Below are 23,372 nucleotides of genomic sequence, written 5' to 3'. Positions count from 1 at the left end.
AATCCCAATCTCAAAAACTCACAACAGCTTCCCTTTTCCAATGCAATGGAAATATCTTCTACCTTGTTATTTTTAAGGTTTCTCAAAGTCAGGTCTATTTCTTCCCAAGCAAATCCTCCTTGCCAGGAAGCTTATACACACAGAATACATCTGCACCCACTGTAATACTTTCAGTTACAAGACTTCCTCTCTTGGAAGGTCTGCTCTCTTTTTTTCTACCCATAGGAAGCCCACACATCCTCAAAGTTCCCCAACCACTCCTAAGTAGACAGTGCTTCCTTTATCTGCAGGTTGGCAGTATTTCTTCTTTGTACCACTTAACTGCCACCTAACATATACGGCCTCATGAAAACTCTTTTTTTTTTTGGTATTACTTTGATTCTCATATTGTTATTTGGGTTTAAAAACTTTTCTTGGCTAAAATGGGGAAAGGATTCCCTATTTAATAAATGGTGCTGGGAAAACTGGTTAGCCATATGTAGAAAACTGAAACTGGATCCCTTCCTTACACCTTATACAAAAATTAATTCAAGATGGATTAAAGACTTAAATGTTAGACCTAAAACCATTAAAATCCTACAGGAAAACCTAGGCAATCCCATTCAGGACATAGGCGTGGGCAAGGACTTCATGTCTAAAACACCAAAAGCAATGGCAACAAAAGCCAAAATTGACAAATGGGATCTAATTAAACTAAAGAGCTTCTGCACAGCAAAAGAAACTACCATCAGAGTGAACAGGCAACCTACAGAATGGGAGGAAATTTTTGCAACCTACTCATCTGACAAAGGACTAGTATCCAGAATCTACAATGAACTCAAACAAATTTACAAGAAAAAAACAAACAACCCCATCAAAAAGTGGGCAAAGGACATGAACAGACACTTCTCAAAAGAAGACATTTATGCAGCCAAAAAACACATGAAAAAATGCTCATCATCACTGGCCATCAGAGAAATGCAAATCAAAACCACAATGAGATACCATCTCACACCAGTTAGAATGGCCATCATTAAAAAATCAGGAAACAACAGGTGCTGGAGAGGATGTGGAGAAACAGGAACACTTTTACACTGTTGGTGGGACTGTAAACTAGTTCAACCACTGTGGAAGTCAGTGTGGCGATTCCTCAGGGATCTAGAACTAGAAATACCATTTGACCCAGCCATCCCATTACTGGGTATATACCCAAAGGACTATAAATCATGCTGCTATAAAGACACATGCACACGTATGTTTATTGCGGCACTATTCACAATAGCAAAGAGTTGGAACCAACCCAAATGTCCAACAACGATAGACTGGAATAAGAAAATGTGGCACATATACACCATGGAATACTATGCAGCCATAAAAAATGATGAGTTCATGTCCTTTGTAGGGACATGGATGAAACTGGAAAACATCATTCTCAGTAAACTATCGCAAGGACAAAAAACCAAACACTGCATGTTCTCACTCATAGGTGGGAATTGAACAATGAGAACTCATGGACACAGGAAGGGGAACATCACACTCCGGGGACTGTTGTGGGGTTGGGGGAGGGGGGAGGGACAGCATTAGGAGATATACCTAATGCTAAATGACGAGTTAATGGGTACAGGAAATCAACATGGCACATGGATACATATGTAACAAACCTGCACATTGTGCACATGTACCCTAAAACCTAAAGTATAATTAAAAAAAAAAAAAAAACTTTTCTTGGCTAATTGAGTACTTGCTTCCCTAGTCAATGAAGGCAAGGATTCTAGTCCCCAGTTCCTAGCACAGGGCCAGGCCCACCTCAGGAAACACCGACAGAACTGCATACATTTGCTCAGGAAGATTCCAGAAGAAGGGAAGAGAAAAGCACAAGGAGGGAGGTCACCACTGATGATCTGTTTATGTTCTAATTTTATTACTCATAAAGAGAAAGGTGACTTTCCCTGATAGTTTCACTTTGGAAACTTGAGTTATTCTTCCAATGCTTCTCTGATGTTGGTAATATTCAAACTTTGTTCTTTTCTCACTGTATAATCTACCATTTTGTAAATTCGTGTAATATGAGATTCAAAACAATCTATGAAATAGTATCTCCTACCTAAAGAACATTCACCTTTTCATATTGGCAGGCAAACTTTGTCAGCTGCATTTTTGAAGATTGCCATAGAAAGCATAGTCCATAAATGTATGATAGCGTTCAGATGATAAAACTACAGCTGTCCCCACCACCTAGGCTAAGAAACAGAACATTCCATGCCCCTCAAGGCCTCTCTCCAGCACCTCCCACATCAATTATATTTTGACTATTTCAATATAATTTATCATAAGCTCACTGCATTGCACTTAAACATGGTATTTTACCTAACCTATTTCACATTTTGTCTACAAAATTCCTGAGTATTTTTCCTCACTACACAATGAAGTTTTGGAAGTCAACAGATAGTTCTAGTACCTGGTGAAAGCTTGAAGTCAATTAAACACCCAGTGAAACAACAGTAATATTGTTATGCTGTCTTAAAATTTCTATTTTTATACTTGGAACATGGATGGCATATTTCTTGAATGGTTCTTGCAATATAATCCAGATATATAAACTGGATTTTATATGCTGAACTGAGCTTAGTAATAAAGCTTTGCCTTGAGCTCTTAGGTTTTGTGCTATAGGATAGTGATGATTTAAAAAGAAGATAGGACTTCAAGGCAAAAGAGAATTGTTTGCACCTGGTAGCCAGATACTCATTTATTTTCAGATGCAAAATTGGTTCTATTGTCCTTAAAACTTCTTTTTCCCCTCCTCATAAACCTCTACTAAAAATACAGACTCACAGAGAAAAGCAAAGAACTAGTGCTTTTTTTTATTATTCTAAGAAGAACTGCTAACTAGCATGGTGCTGAGCTTCTCACACTGGGGTATGCAGTGCGCCAGGGAGTGGCAAAGCTGCAGGATAAACAGGCTGCTGCTTCCAGGAAGGCTGATTGTTCTCGAGGGTTAAGTAATTCAAACTAGTGTTTCAAATAGCAAAGTAAACATGGACATGCTTATGGGGGTAGCAAAAAATTTTTACATCTGCATTTTAGTTAAGAGCATGGTATTTGGAGTCAGGCCGGGGTTCAAATTCTGGCTGGGTTATTATGTAATTTGAGGCAAGTTGATAAACTTCTCTGAATCTCGGGTTTATTCTCTGTAAAATGGGAATGAGAGAGTAGGTAAGGAATTAACATATGTCTTTTCCCTTTCTGTATGGGAGTCTGATCTTTGGCTAAATTTGGTAACCTGCTAAAAGACAGTATGTCAACTATGTTACTAGGCAACACTATCTACATTAGAATGACCTCTGACTGGTGAACTGCACAGCCTGGGAGGATCTAGGAACCTGTAGCTATCTGATAGGAAGCCAAGAATCCTGATTTGGGCTTCCCGAGCGTGGTGATCTTGTAGCTGGGCATGGGCCTTGCAGAGAACTGGGGAGCTATGCCCAGAGCGTGTTTCAAGAGTTTTGGCTCCTGTGGGGCATGAGGCTCTTCTACCAGGATAGCTTCCACTCCTACCTCTCTGCACCTGAACAGACTCCCACGTGCACTGCTGCAAGGGTGTCTGCAGAAGGCAACTTGTCCTCCATCCTCTGAACAGACCCAGTGCCCTATGTGGCCCATGGTCATCTGTGAGTCTGAATGTTTACAGCCTAAGAAGGTGACCTGCTGGCAGACGGGGCAATAACATTTCAACTTCAGAGGACTGTTGTGAGAGTAAATGAGGTAATTGGCCTGTCATGTAGCAAGTGGCTCAAAATGCAGAAGCTGTTATTAATTAATAAAGCATTATAATATGGTTATGTCTCTATATTTTGTCCACCTTACTCAACTCCAAGTGTCTTGAGGACACACCACACACCCATGGCTCTGAAAGCACTGAGCACACACGTGCCTCGTGTAGAGCAGAAATTCCGTTTGTGGAACGGCTGAATGGAATAAACCCAGAGGGTGCATATCCAGTGTAAGAGACAGAGAGAGAGAGACAGCCAGAGGCAGAGAGAGAAAGGCTTCTCTATGTCTAACTCATATATATACATGTTTTTTTTTTTGAGATGGAGTCTCATACTGTTGCCCAGGCTGGAGTGCAGTGGCACGATCTCGGCTCACTTCTGCCTGCTGGTTCAAGCGATTCTCCTGCCTCAGCCTCCCAAATAGCTGGGACTACAGGTGCCACAACCATGCCTGGCTAATTTTTGTATTTTTAGTAGAGACAAGGTTTCACCACATTGGCCAGGCTGGTCTTGAACTACTGACCTCAAGTGCTCCACCTGCCTCGGCCTCCCAAGTGCTGGGATTATAGAACTCATACCTCTTATTGTAAAATACTCTCCTACAGCTCAGATATAACACAACAACTATTAACAACATTCACACGCAAACCCCACCTGCACCCTCACATGGGTTTGGCCAGCTACAGACAGCAATCTGGATTGGGGTTATATCTTCTATAGTGCTTTCTAGAAGCAAGAACAAGGCACCCGTGTAAAAAGCATTAAACATGAAACACATTCTTAAAGCCCTGTCGCCAAGACTTCCTCCTGCAGTTCTCCCTCCTCTCTTGGATTGGTGTTGTGAACTTGGACATACAACCTATAAATCATGGTAACCTTGACATACCAAGGTACACAGCTGCACAATTTGTTCTAGTGACAACCATACACACACACACCCCCACACCACCCGCCCCCACAAACACACACAAGAGTGCCACAGAAACGCTGTGGGAACCCTGATTAAAAGGGCCCGTGTCTCCCCTGCACTAGCATGCTGCTCCTCTTCCTCCTCCTTTCATTAACCACGACTTAACCCATTTTCTGGGACTTAATTTAGTAAGTAAATTCTCAAATTTTTGAGCAATGTTCCATCAGCACAGCTGTCTGTCAAAAGGTGGGCAGATTCCCAGTGGCAAGAAACCATTTGGGGAGACAAGAGTGTCTACAGAAGCCAAGGAGGCACAGCAAAGGCTGTGATTCTGGCCAACAAATGAGGACTATGTTCCCCGTTTTACCAAATATCAGGGCTGGAAAGGTTCACCGTGTTCCCAAGGCTGAGTTCAGGTTAAGTGAGTCATGTGACTCAGTGGCCTGAGCCTTCCTCAATGAGTTTAGACACCACTGGTGATCTTTCTGAAGCTCTCAGTAATCACGGCTGATGTAGATTTTTTTTTGGAGACAGGGTCTTGCTGTCACCCAGGCTGGGGTGCAGTGGTGTGATTACAGTGCACCGAAGCTCCGACCTCCTGGGCTCAAGCGATCTTCTTGCCTCAGCATCCCAAGTAGCTGAGACTACAGGCACGCCCCACCACACCCAGGTAATTTTTTGATTTTTTGTAGAGATGGGATCTCACTATGTTGCCCAGGCAGGTTTCAAACTCCTGGGCTCAAGCAATCCTCCCACCGAAAGTGTTAGGATTATAGGTGTGAGCCACTGCACCTGACTCACTTGGGTTTTAGAGCAGGAAGGAACCTTGGTTAAGTCAGATCATCAGGTCCAGCCCCCTTATTTGTTACAGTTACTGTGAACTGAGGTGGTGTGACCTGTTTGAGGTCATTTAGGCTAGTGGCAGAGCTGGCATCAGAGCCCAGTCAAGCCTCGGGACGCTCTTATGGTTTTCACAGTCCAAAGTGTTCAGGGAGCTGGAGCATGTGGCCTGGGGAAATGCAGGGAGGACTCCTCTGGCAGTTTACATGGGGGCAGTGGGCAGCTGGGAGAACAAAAGGCTCATCCTCTCAATGTCAGTCCATCCTGCTGTGTGGGATCACTGGGCTCCCTGGTTGTGGCGAGGGCAGTCTCTGGAATTGCAGTCCCACTGGGCTACGATCTGGGAAAGGCTGGCTGTGCCCACCTCCCAGAATTCTCTCTGCTTTGCAATGGTGACACGGCTCTGATCTGGCAGCCGCCATGTGCTGGAGCTGGCTCATACTGGGTTGTGAAAGCTGACTTAAATTTTCAGGGATTTGGTGAGTCTGTTGTTAAACACAGCCGTTATTAAAAACTAAATGACGTAAATAATTAAATCAAGCGCTTTGTTAAAAACAAGGATATTTAACTCAAGGCTCATCACTTATTTTATTGCATTTTAATATTATCTATATTCTTGTTATTTACAGTAACATTTTATCTGTTTGGTAGAATTATTTATAACTATATTCTGTATAATGCAAAGTAACCTACTGTGTTCAGTAACATGTGGGTAGCTTGAAATTGGCTATGGCAGGAGTATTTACACCACAGAAACTGGCAATAACACAGATTGAGACTTTTTTCCTCCCCAAGTCAGTTCAACATTTGCCAGTACACCTTCTAGTGATTATTATTTTTTAATGTGGGGAAAAAAAGCGTTTGAACTGGGCTTCTTGCCTACTCACTAAAGGAATTAATCAGGGAAGGAACGAAGAATGAATAAGAAAGTCTTCTTCTTTAAAATTGTAAAAAGTAATATATCTCAGTAAAGAACACTTACAGAACATTTTTTATGGATTTGTGACTTATGTTTAGAAAGTTTTTAAATTGACCAACACACAGGTTAGGAAAAGAAATGAAAGTATTTTTTAAAATTATGGAATATATATGCAAATCAATATACACATTTCCACACAAAGATTTTAATAAAATAGAAATCCATGTACCTACCATTCAGCTTATGAAAAGAATTTTTGATGTTTCCTGTGTAAAAACTTTTTTTTTTCTAAGAGAAATATTACCCAGATAAAACTATGGTTGATATTTTAGGGTTTTTCCTTCTAACATTTTTCTACTCATAGAGAAAACTGAATATTTCTTAAAGAAAAAAAGTCACTTGAGACTCTTTCACTCACTGTTGACTAACAGCCTGAAAATCTGCGGTCAGGCAAAGCAATGTTTTCATTTTGAAACTGAAACTGCTGTAAGATTAATTTCAACTTTCCTACAAATCAGAAATGTCTAAGTTACTTTAATTTAATATAGTCATTTGTAGTAATATTTGTTATTGCTAGGGGAAGTACATATTCCTTAAGTAAATTTTCAAGACTCCATTATAAATCTTTTAAATCCTCAGACCACAATGTTCATTCAGTCTGACATGTTCAACATGGAAACATGAATATAACTCCACAGGGGGAAAATGTCAGCTGCTGGTCCAGGGAGACTAGTTTCAACCACAAACTCAGGAAATGTACAGTATTTGCTGGAACCTGGGCAGAGACTCCATTGCCACCTCACTCCATGGCCAAAACACCTGAGTCTAAGTGACCTGCTGGGGAAAAAAATCACTTGGCTTTCACTGGATCAGAGAACTCACAAACTGAAGTGACCATTCGAAACTGCAGTCTCAGAAAAAACTGAAAACTCCAAGATATGTGGTGTGGTGTGGTGTGGTGTGGTGTGGTGTGGTGTGGTGTGGTGTGGCTGTGATTATGTGACTCTGGAGAGGGCGCGTGTTCCAGAGGTCTGCACTGCACGTCGCCAGGAGGCTTGTTCTGGGGCAAAGAAACTGGTGGCCTCTGGGAGTCACTGTATTCACTTTTGTGGTCCTGGTTTTTCTACTTGTTAAAATTGAGGAGATTTGGTTTTATGGATATATGGAATACATCACTGCTAGGGTCCTTCCCAGTTCTAACAGTGAATGATTCCAGCAATAGCACTGTGCCGTATTTTTCAAACTTTGTTTTGACTTCAACCCATTATAAGAAACGTATCTCACAGTGCGACCTGCTGTGCTCACATGCATAAACAGGCCTGCAATCTGCAATTTTGAGATCTCCAAAGCTCTGAAATCTGAAATTTTTTAACAATAAAGTTTGGCACTAAAACGTCATTGGAAGGCAAACTCTAATCTGACTGGGTGAAAGGCTACGTACAGATTTTATTGCATTTACTGAAAATATTCGTGTGTTTCACTGTATAAATATTAATGTACATGATTATATGGGGCTGCCCCAGACCCTACTGGGGGTATTATGTAATATGAAGTATTTGTACTATATTATCTTTATGAAATCTAAAAAATTATGAATCATGAAACATTTCTGGACTCAAGGACAAGACATTTTAATATAAATATCTGAAACAGAAATTTCATAAAACAATCTTTATATGTGATATACTCTGGCATTTTTCTGTTCTATTTCATTTTAACAAAATACGATGGTCATGACCACCACATTGACTTCTTGACCCCCTGGGAGGTCATGGTCTGGAGTCTGAATATATTAGTATAGCAATTAAGAGGGTGGGCTTTGGAGGTAGACTGTCTAGATTCAAATCCCTGATCCATGCCCCGCTAGCTGTGTGATGACATTGGGCAAGTTACCTACCTAGCCTTTCGGTGCTGCCATTTTCTGATCTATAAATGGTGACAATGACAGGTCCGACCAAGGGTTGTGGTGAGGATTAAGTAAGTTAATATTCATAACGCACTTAGAACAGGGCCTGACACTTCGTGCTTAACAAGTGTCAGGTTCCTGGTTCATAAAAGAAGTGATTAACACGTTGGGCATGGTGGCTCACGCCTGTAATCCCAGCACTTTGGGAGGCCGAGACGGGCAGATCATGAGGTCAGGAGATCAAGACCATCTTGGCTAACACAGTGAAACCTCGTCTCTACTAAAAATGCAAAAAATTAGCCGGGCGTGGCAGCGTGCGCCTGTAGTCCCAGCTACTCAGGAGGCTGAGGCAGGAGAATGGCGTGAACCTGGAAGGCGGAGCTTGCAGTGAGCCGAGATTGCACCACTGCACTTCGGCCTGGGCGACAGAGCGAGACTCCGTCTAAACAACAAAAAAAGAGAAGTGACTAACACTTGTACTGGAAATCTTAACTCGCAAACCTTTCACCTTCTGCCATCTACACCAGCATTTGGTTACTTTGGGGCACGGAATATTAGGATTTTAAATACTGCCATCATGAGTTTTGCTGATTTGGAAAGCAAAGAGCCACCTTTACTGATTCTGCAGGCATTAATGTTATTTTTATTTATTTTTTGGCTTTTGTGACAGGGTCTCACTCTGTCGCCCAGGCTGGAATGCAGTGGCATGATCATGGCTCACTAGCAGCCGTGTGATTTTCTCATGTCAGCCTCCTGAGTAGCTGGGACTACAGGCGTTTGCCACATCTGGATAATTTTTTTGTACTTTTTGTAAAGACGGGGTTTTACCATGTTGCCCAGGCTAGTTTTGAACTCCTGGGATCAAGCAATCTGCCCACTTTCGTCTCCCAAAGTGTTGGGATTATAGGCGTGAGCCATCGTGCCCGGCCCAGGCATCTATTAAATTGCAATGGCATCTACTAAATGGCAATCACAGGCAAATTCAAGACAGATACAATAACTATTAATAGAACAGAAAAAGAAGGTTCCTCTCATTAGACAACACGCTGGGGCCCATCTATAAACTCATACACCTCTTCTTACTTCCTGGCCTTGATTTCTAGAGTAGAACCAAATTATAGAGGGTCTTTCCAGCAGGACAGGCAATGGGAGACCCTCCATGCCATGAGCTGCTGGACTGACATCCTCTATCCAGCTAAAGGCTGTTCTCTGCTTGGCAGATTCATCAAGTTGCACAAGGCTCTGACTTGGTCTGCTAGCAGACCCTCTGTAGAACACCACATCCAACTATGCTTCATTTGAAGTTCAAAAGCTTTGTTCTGCCTTTTCAATGGCCCTTTGGGCATTGCCATTTTTAAGCAACAACAAGCTTTTGAGAAAAGCTGTGGGGAGTTGGCAGATAGGCCCTAAGATTCCAAGCACTCCCAAATCTGGTAATTCATTGCTCCAGATGATGGTATTTCTGATATGACAATCTAACCTTCTGAAGGATAGTCTAACATGGAGAGTAAGGATTTTTCTTTTCTCTGGCTGTTACTATGCAATCCAGAACAAGGATGGATAGAGAACCAGTAAGTAAGCAAAACAGTGCATGGCACATTTGAAATGTGGCTGTAGGAAATGGTGATGGAAATAATGGGTACATTTCAGCATGCAACCATGTGTGGCCCACATGTCAAACGATCTGGCTGCTCTAGGTCTCAAGGTAATGATGGCTTTCAGAACGTATGTCTGCTAATAAATTCATGTGGCGGGTCTTCTTATTTTAGCAGCAACTTAATTCCATAGTGAAGCTAAAGGCGTATTTGGTTAAAACAGCGAGTTAGTAAAACAGGACCTAGAAACAGCAAGTGGAGTAATCATTTGTCAGCACCCCTTCGTTAATAGAATGGCCTTTTTTGGTGATCTGGGAACTTAATAAATGTACTTTTCAGTAGAAAAGAGAAAATCTGGATTTCCAAATAACATTAATTTCAGAAAGTTTCTAGTAATGCTTCAAATAATCCTATGTTTCACTTCTTATCCAGAGTTATTTTTGACTTCATGATCTGAGGCCCATGGAGTGGATTTTGAAGCTTCATAAAACTTTTTGCAGTATCACCAAAACTCTGGGCCCCTTTTAACATGCTATTAAAATTCTAATGCAAAATAATAAAACTAAAAGCAGCACCAGGAAAAAAACCCACTCCATTTGATCAGATCAGTTTGGCACTTAACTTGTAAGAGGTATTTTTTGTGATTTTTCACTGGACCTTTACATTGGTTGTGGACATAATCTGAGAAGTACACAGCTAATGAAATAGATTGTGTTCTTGGGTACCAAACTAAAACTGACAGACTTACTGCATTAAGAGAGATGTTATTTTCTCTCTCTCTTCTTTCCTTTTTAAGACAGGGTCTCACTCTGTCAACCAGGCTGGGGTGCAGTGGCGCCATCACGGCTCATTGCAGCCTTGACCTCCTGGGCTCAAGTGATCCTCTTGCTTCAGCCTCCCAAGTAGCTGGGACTACAGGGATGCACTTCCAAACCCAGCTAATTTTTGTATTTTTTGTAGAGCACCACATCCAGCTAATTTTTGTAGAGGCAGGATCCCACTCTGCTGCCCAGGCTGGTCTCGATCTCCTGGGCTCAAGCAGTCTTGTTGCCTTGGCCTCCCAAAGTGCTAGGATTACAGGCATGAGCTACCCACGCCTGGTCTGTTTTTCTAAGTTTTCTAAGTTTATATTTGACATATATGGAAGGATATATATAGTTCCTGGTCTTTGGAGAATTCTAATCTAATTTTGCATAAAATAAATAAATATGAGGGCAAGCCAATTTCATAGCAAACCTTGTAGCTTATTTTGCTTCTAGATGTTCATTTCTTTTTTTTTTCTTTTTTTTTTTTGTGGGGGAGAGAGAAGAAGAAAAGGTGGGATAAGGATAAAAAGACAAGATAAAAGGTGATCTTTCCTTCATCTACTGTCTTGACAATCATATTTTATTTATTTTTCTTTTTTCTTATTTTTCTTATTTTTATTTTACTTTCTTTTTTAAAGGCAGCTACAGTAAATTTATATTCTCTTTGGTATATTATAGCTTGGATATTCTATACCTTTTTTAGTATTTAAATAACATTGGGTTGCCAATTTTTATATTGCCATGTATACCTTATCTAACTACATCTATCATCACCAGCCTCTAATTAAAAAGAAAAAACTACTTTAACATAAAATATAGGAAGAGCATAATCTTGGAATAAATCCTTTCTTGAGAAAGATTATTCTGAGATTATGATAACAGAACACAGGAAAAATCTACTTAAACTGTTTTGATGAAGAAAAGCAACAATATGAAATTTCATGTTATCGTTACTTTATACTTGCATCATATATATAGTATTATTTATAATATACTGTTTACAATTATTCTGTAGATGCAAATTTTTAAAAATATCTAAATGTGTTTTCTATTATTATCATTGCGAAAAATTCAGTTGCAAGGAATGCTGACCGAACAGAACTCTTAAATTTAGGTGGAATTGCTTGAAATATGCTGAGCAAACAAAAGAAGGCAAATACAAGGGCACTCAAATCCAGTAGCTTCTCCTTTCCAAGAGCTGGGAGGTGGTGAGCAAGAGCTGAGTGTGCTCTCACAGCTGGACACACAGAGGGGCAGTGAGGTGCTGGATGCTCCCTGTTCCCTGGCCCCACATGCCCCAGGCAGCTCAGACACTGCAGACCAGTGGAAACGTCCTCATGAACAGCAGCAGACTAGCAGCTGTGCTGTGGATAGCACTTAAGAACCACTTTTTTAAACCAGTAGTATCTTTTCCTAAATTTTGGCACTCAAATGAAATCCAGGCACCAAAGCTGAGCCATTGAAATAACAAAATCCCATTCCTGAATAGTATTTCTTTGTATGTTCCCAATAAATATTGTATATTTTCTTCACAACTATGGAATGATATAGTCAATCTGCCTTAATGAAAGCTTGCTCAGGCTCCGGCAATCACTCTTTAAAGCCACAGGTCAGCATAAATTATCAGTGAAGCAATTAATTTTGATTTACTTTAGCCTGAATAAAATAAACCATGGTCTTTTTTGTCACTGATGCCAAGAATAAAAAACACTTCTGAAAGCTACTATACCACAAGTCTTTGGTTTGGAGACCAGTGGAATATCTTTCTCTTGGCAACTCCCCATCCTCCTTCCCGTTTCTTTTCTACCTTCATTGAATTGCAAATAACTATGGCTATTTCTTACACATGGTTTTCATTGCTAATTTGACATCCACGTAAAGACTAATGAACAAAACAAAGAAGTTGCACTTTATGAGGTTTTGTGGTATAAAACTACAAATAGCTTTTCAGTTTTCTTGTTTTGCTTCCTCTAGAAGTAAATTAAATGAATTATTGAGGTTTCACTGTAAGCTGCTAATGAGATGATGAGTAACTTTCCCCATAAACTAGAAGAAATTTAAAAACTGAAGAGAAAGTTTCACTTAGGTCTCAGAGTTTTAAATCCAAAATCCAGTATACAGCTGGGAACACAGCCTGATGGGTGAAAAAATCTAGGTTCTGAAGGCAAACTCTTAATCTGACTTAGTTGGTGTTCAAGCTTAGGCAAATTAATGACTCCTTCTCATCTTGGGGTCCTCATTATAAAACAGAGGTAATCCTAACACTTACCTCATGGGGGTTATTATCAACATCTCTTTGGATAAATGCATGAAAAGTCCTTGGCTCCATGTAATACTCAATATATGTTAGGAGACCACTCAGAGTTGTGGTATTTCCATGGATGCTGGCCCTATGCTCCTGACCCTTTCCCAGGAAGGAGAAATTGTTTATAAATTTAACAGCCATCTAGGAGAATTCTTACGTAAGAGGTAATTTCTTGGGGGAACCTATGCAGTCCACAGTTGGGCTAAGATAGGTATCTAAGCCTGGGACTGGACGTCTCCATTTCCAAAGAAAAGTACTTCTCTGATGTTGCATGGCCTTATCCTTAGGTGAATTCTTCTGACAAGGTGGGGTGAGTGACCATCAATATCCAGCTAAGAACAAGTGACTCCCGGGGAATCTAGCACCAGGGGGTGGGGCACACTGGAGGTGTCTTGTTAATTAAACACTGGGTTGAGAAAGGGGAGGAGAAGCAAATGAGATGGTAGAGGATTCTCAATGTGAGAGGAGGTCTTTCAAATAGGTAGGGTTTGTCTATGTCAGAGATGGCACACACAGTGGCTCTCGTGCCACTTAAATGCACTCTGCCCAAGATGGCCACACTAATCGATTACAGCACTCTTGCCTGTGCTGCTTTGGGACTCAGCCTTAGTTTTCTTCAGCACTATGCCCTAGGTAGTCACTACAAACCAATGAAGGTGACATGTAAGCTGAAAGTTTGTGCCATCTTGGACTTACACATTTTCCTCTATATCTACTGAGATTTCCACTAATACTCTGGCCTGGGCATTTGGTACATACTTTATCCCTTCTCAGAAAATCAGTGAACAAAGCTGGCAGACTATAATATCTGAGAGAGAAAGTTGAGTATGTCTAAGACAAGAGCTGTCCCCAAGCTAAAGCAAGAATATTAGCAACATATTCAGATAACAGCATCTATTCATGAAATGTAATTATGTATGGGCCAACTACTCAAATTTATGGTGTATATGAGACTTATATATACACAGAAGAGCAGTCAGCAAATTAGCATTGTTGAAAGAGCAGAGTTTACAACACTTTTTCTTAAATGAACTACTAATAATAAGACAGTAAAACTATTTTGGGGGCAAAGCCAGTTTCAAGCATGGGCTGTTCTGTGAAAAAGCATGTGCATGTCGGCATCTCAAGCTTACAGACCTCAAGTCTCATGGGTTTTGGGGGTTGATTTTTTTTCAAAGTGATTTTTTGCCTTTTGTTGCAAGAGTTCAGTTAAACTACTTCTGAACTTAAGAGCATTAAATAAAATTCATGGACGGTCACTGATTTGGACTAAGGTGCTGCACTAGGCCCCAACTGAGCAGACCAAACCAGAATGGAGTTGCTCAGGCTAAACTTTGAAATGAGCTAGTTTTCCAAAAAAACAGGACAGTCACAGCAACCAATCAGAAGGGGCCCAGTTGGCTGGGCGCAGTGGCTCATGCCTGTAATCCCAGCACTTTGGGAGGCCGAGGTGGGCAGATCACCTGAGGTTGGGAGTTCGAGACCAGCCTGACCAACATGGAGAAACCCCATCTCTACTAAAAATACAAAATTAGCCGGGCATGGTGGCACATGCCTGTAATCCCAGCTACTAGGGAGGCTGGGGCAGGAGAATCACTTGAACCTGGGAGGCGGAGGTTGCGGTGAGCTGAGATCCGCCATTGCCTTCCAGCCTGGGCAACAAGAGTGAAACTCCATCTCAAAAACAAAAAACAAAACAAAAAACCCACAACTACAGCCACAATGTCAATATTCTGCTATCTTATTTAAGCTTTCTACCTTCCTCCCTTTTTAGGGCATGATTGATAATTCACATATTTTTCATCTTGTGTTCACATAATCACTTAAAAATATATAGGGATTTTTAAAAATGGAAGAAAGGAAAGACAGAAGAGAACAATGGGAGAAGGATATTTTTCCAACATAGTTCCTGGGAAATACCTAACATAGATTCACAATTAAGATGGCCAGCAGCATAACTGCAGGGACACAACACACACTGCCAAATGTTTGCAAAGGAGGGGCACTGTTATATAGAGTCTATACCATTGAATGACACTGTATGTTTATTAATTTGAAAATATCAGCCAATGGTTCCCAACTCTTTCAGGTATGAGAGTCTGTTATAATGTCAAATGGTATGCTGTCTTGCACAGTATAGTGAGATTTTGGTGGTTTTTAAGTTAGAGGGAAAAAAGAATGACATAAAACCACTATTCAGTAATGCTTTGAAATCAATGTGTATTTTATAAGATCTCCTAGCCACCTTTCCCCTACATGCTCCATCCCATGCACAGCTCCCATGCAAAGCCTGCACAAATTTATGGGTTATTTGGAAAAAAATTCAGGGGGTATGTGTGTGTTTAAATTTTTCAAGAATGTCACTACTTAACTGCTAATGAAGTATTTCTTGGAGGGGCCTCTGGACCTTCTGCTGATTTACAAGGAGCAGCCTTCATTTGCATGCCAAAGGCATGCACTAATCCTGAGCATCAGCTGGCTCCCAGGAATGCATGCGTCCCACAATCCTGTTTATCCTGCTGGTTTATTTAGCAAAGCTTTTCTTCAGAGAGTACAGGCCCCTATTTCAGGCCAGCCAACCTGATTATCCCAAATCCCTAATTAGTGTAATTAAAGCTTTAATGGATTGCAGCCGGGATATAAACCAGGCAAACCCCCTTTAAAACCCATTACTTGCGTATGCAGCAATGGTCCACAGCAGAGGGCTCCTTGTTGAGTGACTGAAGGTCCTGGACACCTCTGCACCCAACACCCAGGCCATTTTTGGTGACCAGGGAGCCTCTTTCACTAAGTTCATGTATGCAAACCAAGCGGTTGTTCCCCCCGACCCAAGTATCCACTGAAGCAATGGGCATTTTCAGATGGGGTTACCTCTCAATCATTACTGCACCAGATGCTAGCCTCATGGAGATTTTCCTCCTGTTATTGTGCCCTGGGAAATGAGACAAATACCCTAACTAAAATAATTCCGACCAACTAGGAGAATCTTGTTAGACCCTGCCGAGCACTCTTATATTAACCATGATGCAGAGAATCGCTCAGAACTTTTCCAACAACCAAACACCGAAGAGCTACAGCTTTAAGCCAGATTTAATCCATAGCGTTTTTAGGTGTTCCCCACAGTGTGCAAACTAACCCCTTCTTAAAATGGCTCTGGAGAGCGTTCACATTATCCAAGTTTCAGGTGGATATCTGGATGTTAATATTAAAGAAGGAATAAGGGCAAAAGATCTATGACTTTTAAAGTCTTTTTAGTATGTGATATGCTACGTGCTTTATCATTATTACTTTATTTAATCCTCATAACAGCTTGCAAGGGGTTATCAATCCTATTTACAGATACAAAATTGAGTCTTGAGACATTAGGTAGTTTGCCCAAGGACCCACAGCTCATATCATGCTATAGGAAAGTTACAAAATGCTTAAAGTCTGTGTTGTTCAATACAGTAGCCATTAGCCATATGAAACTATGAACACCTGAAATGTGGCTAGTACAGCCAAGGAATGAAATTTATAATTTTCTTTAATTTTACTTAAGTAGCCACATATGGCTAAGGGCTACCAGATTGAATAGAAACATAAAATTTCCACGATCACAGAAAGTCCTATTGAGCAGTGCTATTACAACTGATAAGAGCTCCACCTGGATATGCTCCGTGTGAGATGGTGGTGGGATACTCAAGCATGTGGACAAACAGGTCAGCGATCTAGATTTGGGAGTCATCCACCCAGAGGAGAAAACTAAGGGAGCAGGCAGGGAAAAAGAGGCAAAGGTTGAGAAGAGAAACTTGGGGAATACCTGCAGTTTAAATGGCAGGAGGAGAGACTGAGTAATGGGTCTCATATATTTTTTTCAGACAATATTTTTACGTTTTTAGATGAACATCTGGGGTACAAACATTATTTAAGAGTGAAGATCTGAAATGAAAAAGTACATTTATTTGAGTGTTTTATGCAAAGATGTCCTCTCAAAGGCATAGCATTTATATCTTCCAGCTCAGAACAGGGGTGTACTGGGAGCTGAAAAATGTTAATACAGGACATAGGCATCACGTGGCTTTTATGCAATAAGTAGCTCAAATTCAATTTCAATCTGTTCACAAACCCTCCTAAATAATGGGATCCCAACAATTTGCTGAAATAAAACTCTAACATTGGTACCTGCTGTGAAGGGTACTTTACAATAATTTTCACTTACACTTCTTTCAGTTGCCTGGGGGATTCTTTGTTATGTTAACTGACCTTGTATTTCTTACCCTGTAACCAAAAACACCTAGAGAAAAAGTCGACTCCTTTTCCTTATTGGAAGTGAAAAGTCTGCTCACAACGCAGGAATTTTACTTGGGTAAGACCTGAGACCACACTGGGTTTTCCCTTGGAGAGGGTGAGAAAAATCTTGGGGCTAGTTTACCTCCATATTCTGCATCCTGTGGAAGGATAGGCGTCTGAGACTCTCACTGACTTCAGAAGAAAATTTTTCACCCACCCCTATAAATGGAGGTGGGTGATGCAGAGAGGGAGGAAGGAAGAGGGAATAGTGAGAAAGGTATTAGAATGGGCTGTTAAGATTAAGGTTAAAACAAAACCCTTGAAATTTAGAGTTCTGAAAAGCCAATTAAGACATTTCCAACTTTTTTCCCCCTATATAATTTACAATGGGGCTTGGGTGACTATTTACAGAGCATGTGGCCCTACAATGCAGAATTTGGAAAAGAGGAATTCTGGGAATTAAAATGCAGAAAGTGCACAAACAGAAGGCCAGCGTTGCCTATGACAGCTGGGAAAAGACTGGAGACGGCCAACACAAAGCTCCCTTTCCCCTGTCCTCACTCGTGATGGTGGCAGGTACTGTTTCCACTCACGGTGCTGATAATACAGCTGATTCTGGCCTCATTTACGCAATTAACCACACATTCTCTGTGTCGGTATCGCTCCCTCGGAGAACATGAGGAATTTGTGAGGAGACATTATATCTTTCAGGATATCTGGGAGCTACTTAGTGGGTAATTCACTGAATGCTACCCCAGTGTCTTTGAAAGAGTTAATTCACCTCCTGAGGGCCTCCAGAATCTGCCTCCTCATTAGGCCTTATGGGACCAAAGGGAGGTCAATACAGAACAGCATACATAAAAAATATATATTTATATACATTTTTATATATGTATATACATATTTATATGTTTGTATATGTATTTATATATATTAATTTGCGTGTGTGTGTGTGTGTGTTTGTAGCCAGATTGACATTTTCTAACCATGCAGTGTGTTAAGAAAAGGGAGGAAGAAAAACACAACAAAAGAACCAGAAGGCCATAACTTTTGGACAAGTAGGACAGTGAGGAGGGAGGTCTTCTCTAGGTCTGTCTCATCTCCACTGTCTGTGGGCGGAGGAGGGTGGGGAACAAGGAGACCCCACGTGAACAGAGCTTGGCGGGAGGGGTGCTGCGGAGCTAAGTGGTCAGCACATCTGCTGCAGGAGGAGTGGAAACCCCTTGCTCTCTTTCACACTGGGTCAGAGCACACTGGGTCAAGCTTGCTCTTACCCTCTATTCCTTGACTGATAAACATCTCCAGAAGAAGAAAATCCAACCCACCTGTGGGAGCCCTTGCAGATGCCTCATTTCTCTTGTATTCAGGCAGTGAGATACCTTGGCCATTTGCTTTCTGACCTACCTTCTTACTATAATTGAAGTCTAATTTCTCTCTTTCATTCTTAGCGAGTTGTTACTTAGCAGGGGCTCTTAGCAGAGAAGCAAAGGTGGGACCTGCAGGCAGGCCCTGTATCCAGCTTTACCACGTGCTAGTTATATGCCTGTGGTAAGCTTTTAACCTCTCTGAGCTTCAGTTTTCTTATCTGTAAATGGGGGTTTCATTGATGTGTTTATTTCCACGAGTTCTGAAAGCACGTAAGGTGGCTCTTCAGGATAAAGATTTAAAGCACAATAAAATCGAATGAATAAGAGGGGCGGGAGAACTGAGAGAGAACAAACCTGGCGACAGAGCATAGGGGTAGGAGAAACAAAATGTGGAGGAGAACCGCCTACCTGTTTGCTAAGTGGGTTGAAAGTTCTTGAATACTTGTAAATTGGAAAGCTCTGAGTCAACAATGCAAGGAATTGCTCCTAATGTTTTCAGATGCTGTAACTCCATTTCACAAGTAGTTATGGAGGTACCTGTACATGGGCTGAGGGGACATGCAGATGGGGATAGGGTCTCTGCTCTTCAAATGCTGCTAACAGCCTGGAATAGGCACCTGAGGGACGGCACAAAAAATTCTAAAGCCGCCTGTTGGGAGTATGTTATGCACAGGGTGAGGCCCGAAGCAGAAGACCACTGCGCATAGTTGGGCCGGGGGCTGTACTTTGCTCCTGGATGTTAAAAACTACTGTGCGTGCTCGTCAACCCCAGCTTCTGTTTTGTTCAGGTTTATATGAATCGTGGCAACCTTTTGTTGCCAGACTGCATTCTGATTTTCTCATGCCTTCAGCAGGACTGCCAGGGAAGCAGCCCTCACATCCCTTACTAAAAATGGAAACTCCTGCTCACCAGCCAAGGACAACAGTGCTGTGTGGCCAACATTTACCTTGCAATTGTTACTAGATATCCCATATAGATATAGCACTTCTTCAGAAGCACAGGGCAACAGTTACCTTTCATTTCCACACAGGGGCCTCTCAGGATCCTACAGTAAATCAGTTCAGCCTCGACTCCATCTGATGGCCGATGTCCCTACAGGAAACAGGCTTTGGGATTTCACAAGCCATGCACTTGTTCTAGAACAGAGAACTCTGTTCTAGAACCTCCCTCTAGTGTGCTCACAGGACCTATTTTATTCGTGGCAGTAACCAGAGCGCCGTTTACTTCATGTAAAGGATTTTAGCTGGTGAAGAAATGAGCCCCAGCCCTTAAGCAAGGATTAGATCCAGCCTCAGCAACCAATAAGATGGCAACCACCACCATTTTAGCTACAAATTACTGTTAAGAGTTTACTATCAGGATGATTCCTTCAAGCAGGCCCTATTAAAAAAATAATCACCATCTGCTAACTCCCTTCTTTATTAACCTGGTCATTAATTACTGGTAACAACTAATTTTGTCTGGATTTTATTGAGTAATTATAAAATAAACAGGGAGGAGCTCAAGCTTCCTGCCTTGCTGAAGGCAGGAATTCTTTATAATGCTATGTTTCAAAGGGGGGCTGTAATAAATCAGCAAATTCCACTTAATATGGTAATTATAATTTGCAAAATTCATCCTTCCTGTGGTTAACGAGTGCCTTCTTTCAGCTTAGCTCAGCCTGACTTCATCTTGAGTCATTAAATAGCAAACTAGTCTTTACTCACTGGTAACAATAGATCTTTCATGGGTTATTGCCTAATTAATCAAGGTGCATAATTTGATCGCTAGCACTTTTTAAAAAGTGTTATATTCCAGGTATCATATAACAATATGGTATTGCTGTAGAGTAATTAAAAATGAAGCAAATTTTAATGTTTTGATTAGAACAGGTTTATTATCCTGAATAAGGTGAAGTGCAAAGTTTCACTGATGTTCTTCAACTACAACATTTAGGTTGAAACATTTGAAACAAGCCATTAATTTAACAACATGCTCATCCAAAACAAATCATAACTCATTTCTTTTTACTGCAAAAGTAATTGAGTAATGAATAATGCAAATCATCCCACTGAAAAGGGCAGTAAATATATTGACTTTCTTATTAATACTCAATTTTGGTTAATAAGGCAGCTATTAAATTTGAAACATGATGGACCTGATTTATTGACTTATTCAAGATAACAGTGAAATACTATCCAGTAAATACTGGGGTTCTTACAAGAGAAGATTTGATTCTGAAAAATTAAGTAGAATTCAACTGAAATTTCAGTTCATATTTAGAATGATTTGACCTTAAATCTTTTATCCCTGTACTTTGCTTGTTCCTTAAAAGAGTTTGAATTGTGTGTGTGCTTATGTGTGTGTGTACAGGGGTGGGTATGGGAGGCCTCAGAGGGCCTTACACCATGCACTCTAAACCCTAGTGAGCTAGAATTCTCTGGTGAAGTCAGTAGTGGTTTGGTCATTCTTAGACTCTCTCCAAAAGGAGTTCATAATAAAATACCACAAGGACATTAGTTACACCTAAAGGATTAGTTGCAGCCTAAGTCTCAAACACAACATTTCAGTAATGGTTCAGGGAAAAGAAAAAAAAATGTAAAAGGGATCAGTGGAATTTTTTTCTCCTTCAAACAGGATTATTTATACTAATATGAATACTTGTTATTCATAGTACTAAGTTTCTTTGAAACTGAGTGTATACTGAACCATTGCTCCTAGGGGAAATTCAAGGTTAGGTTCCTGCAAGCCTCTGGCCACAACATTTTCCTCAATGGATTAACACATGACCTTGTTTTAGGTGTGTTTCTGTTTAAAGACACTGTCTGTAAATACATATTGTTGATTCCTTGAACTCAGGGCCAACAGTACTATGACTCATGCTGGTGTAAACTTACCTGACACATATTTTCTCCTTAAGTCACCTCACAGCCTTCTTGTGCTTAGGGACTCTAGATAGCACTTCAGCGCTATGCTTGGTGCCACTTTAAACAGCAAGATCACCAATAAAAAGTGCAAAATGCAAACAACATGGCACTAAATACAGTGTGAAAAGAACATGCGTATAATATAAGAGCTGAAACAAGAAAGCAGAGCACTGCTTCACTCAGCCTCAGCTGGGAACGTGTGCACTGGTCAACTCAAAAATCTCACTGCTCTCTCCATGTCGGTGAGTGACTGTGAAAGCACCACAAGTAGTGATTTGGGGACACAAATACATTTTAGTGAGAAGGCAAATTTACAAACACCTAATCCACAAATAATAGCAATTGACTAGGCCTGGCACAATGGCTCATGCCTGAAATCCCAGTACTTTGGGAGGCTGAGTGAGGTGGGAGGATCCCTTGAGCCCGGGAGCTGGAGACCAGCCTGGGCAACAACAGAGTGAGATCTCGCCTTTTAAAAAAGAAATAACCAATTGTACCTTAAACTACAGGATCTTACTACACATTCATCCATGTATTATATTTGCCTATCTACAATTTGGGGACATTTCAAGTGCTTGTCAAACATTTTCTTATTTATCTGCATATTTCAGAGAAGGGCTTCATTTCATTAAGGGGCATTAGGTAACATCCTGAGTTTGCTTTCCATGGAGGCACAGTCTGCTCTAAAGGCAATGAGGACCTATTCCAGAGTGCCTCTCCTCACTCTCAACTCTGGCATATTTCTCCTCAGGTTTCACTGGCTAGAACTATATCACAATATTGTTTACATCAATCAGTGGCATAAGGAACCAACTGCTTCCATTAGCTTAGACCAGAGTTCTGACTCAGTAGGTCTAGGGTGGCAACTAAGAATCTGCATGTCTAACAAGTTCCCAGGTGATCCTGATGCTGTTGGTTTGAGAACCACGGAGTTTAGACAATTTAAGATTTACCACCTCAACACACTTATGGCCCTTCCAGCAAATGAGAACGGGAGGGAGAGTTTTAGGTGGAAATAGGCAATGGAGCTCTTCTACATGGTCTTTGCAGACTTTTGATGTTTGCTGAGACACTGGTCAGGGTACCTGCAAGTGGGGAAAAGTACTCCAAAGAAGGCTAGCAACACGTATACCAGTATTCAGAAGCCAAGCAAGCTATTTTAAGATCCCTGGAAGGTAAGCTGGAGATTTTCATGCTATGACAAGTTTGCATAGACCGTTTTATTTACTCTAAGCATTGTATTCTGTCTAAAGATTACACAAAAAGATGTGGCAGTCACTGATGTTGTTTCCCACATATTTCTGACTCTCCACTTTTGGGCCACATGATGGTACTGCACTTCTTTGTTCCCCTTGAGGTTACATACGGGCAGATGACTTGATTTAGAAAATGCACAAGCAATGATGAGCTACAGTGGCACCTCCTGCTATAGTGATTACAGAATGTGGGTTGAGATAAAGCTTCTATCAGACTAGGTTCCTGAGTGAAGGAGCAGGACCTCTCTAATGAACCATGGTGGACACACAGAGTAAGCAAAAAATAAACTCCTGTTGTGTTAAAGTCACTGAAATTTGGGGATTTGTTACTGCAGTATAATCAAACCCATCCTAATACAAAGGATGTAAAACTTTTATACTGTACTTTAATTATACATTTTTTTCCTTTAAGCTCAAATGCCCCTTTAAAAAAAATCCTAATTACCCTTCAAGCTCTGGCTTGAGTTACATCTTCATCATCACTCCAGCCAACATTTATCTCTTTGTGTGAACACCAATTGCAACTCTAAGAAAAATCACAAG

General features: G+C 40.9%; 1 protein-coding gene across 1 annotated transcript in view; it reads right to left on the bottom strand.

Annotated features, from left to right (window-relative positions):
• JAZF1 (JAZF zinc finger 1) overlaps positions 1 to 23,372 on the bottom strand; it is a 352,445-nt gene that overhangs the window by 68,235 nt on the left and 260,838 nt on the right. The gene's annotated exons all lie outside the window — the stretch shown is intronic.

Source organism: Nomascus leucogenys, chromosome 17 (genome assembly GCF_006542625.1).
Source record: "Nomascus leucogenys isolate Asia chromosome 17, Asia_NLE_v1, whole genome shotgun sequence".
NCBI classification, from domain to species: domain Eukaryota; kingdom Metazoa; phylum Chordata; class Mammalia; order Primates; family Hylobatidae; genus Nomascus; species Nomascus leucogenys.
This window is presented reverse-complemented; position numbering and strand designations above follow the sequence as displayed.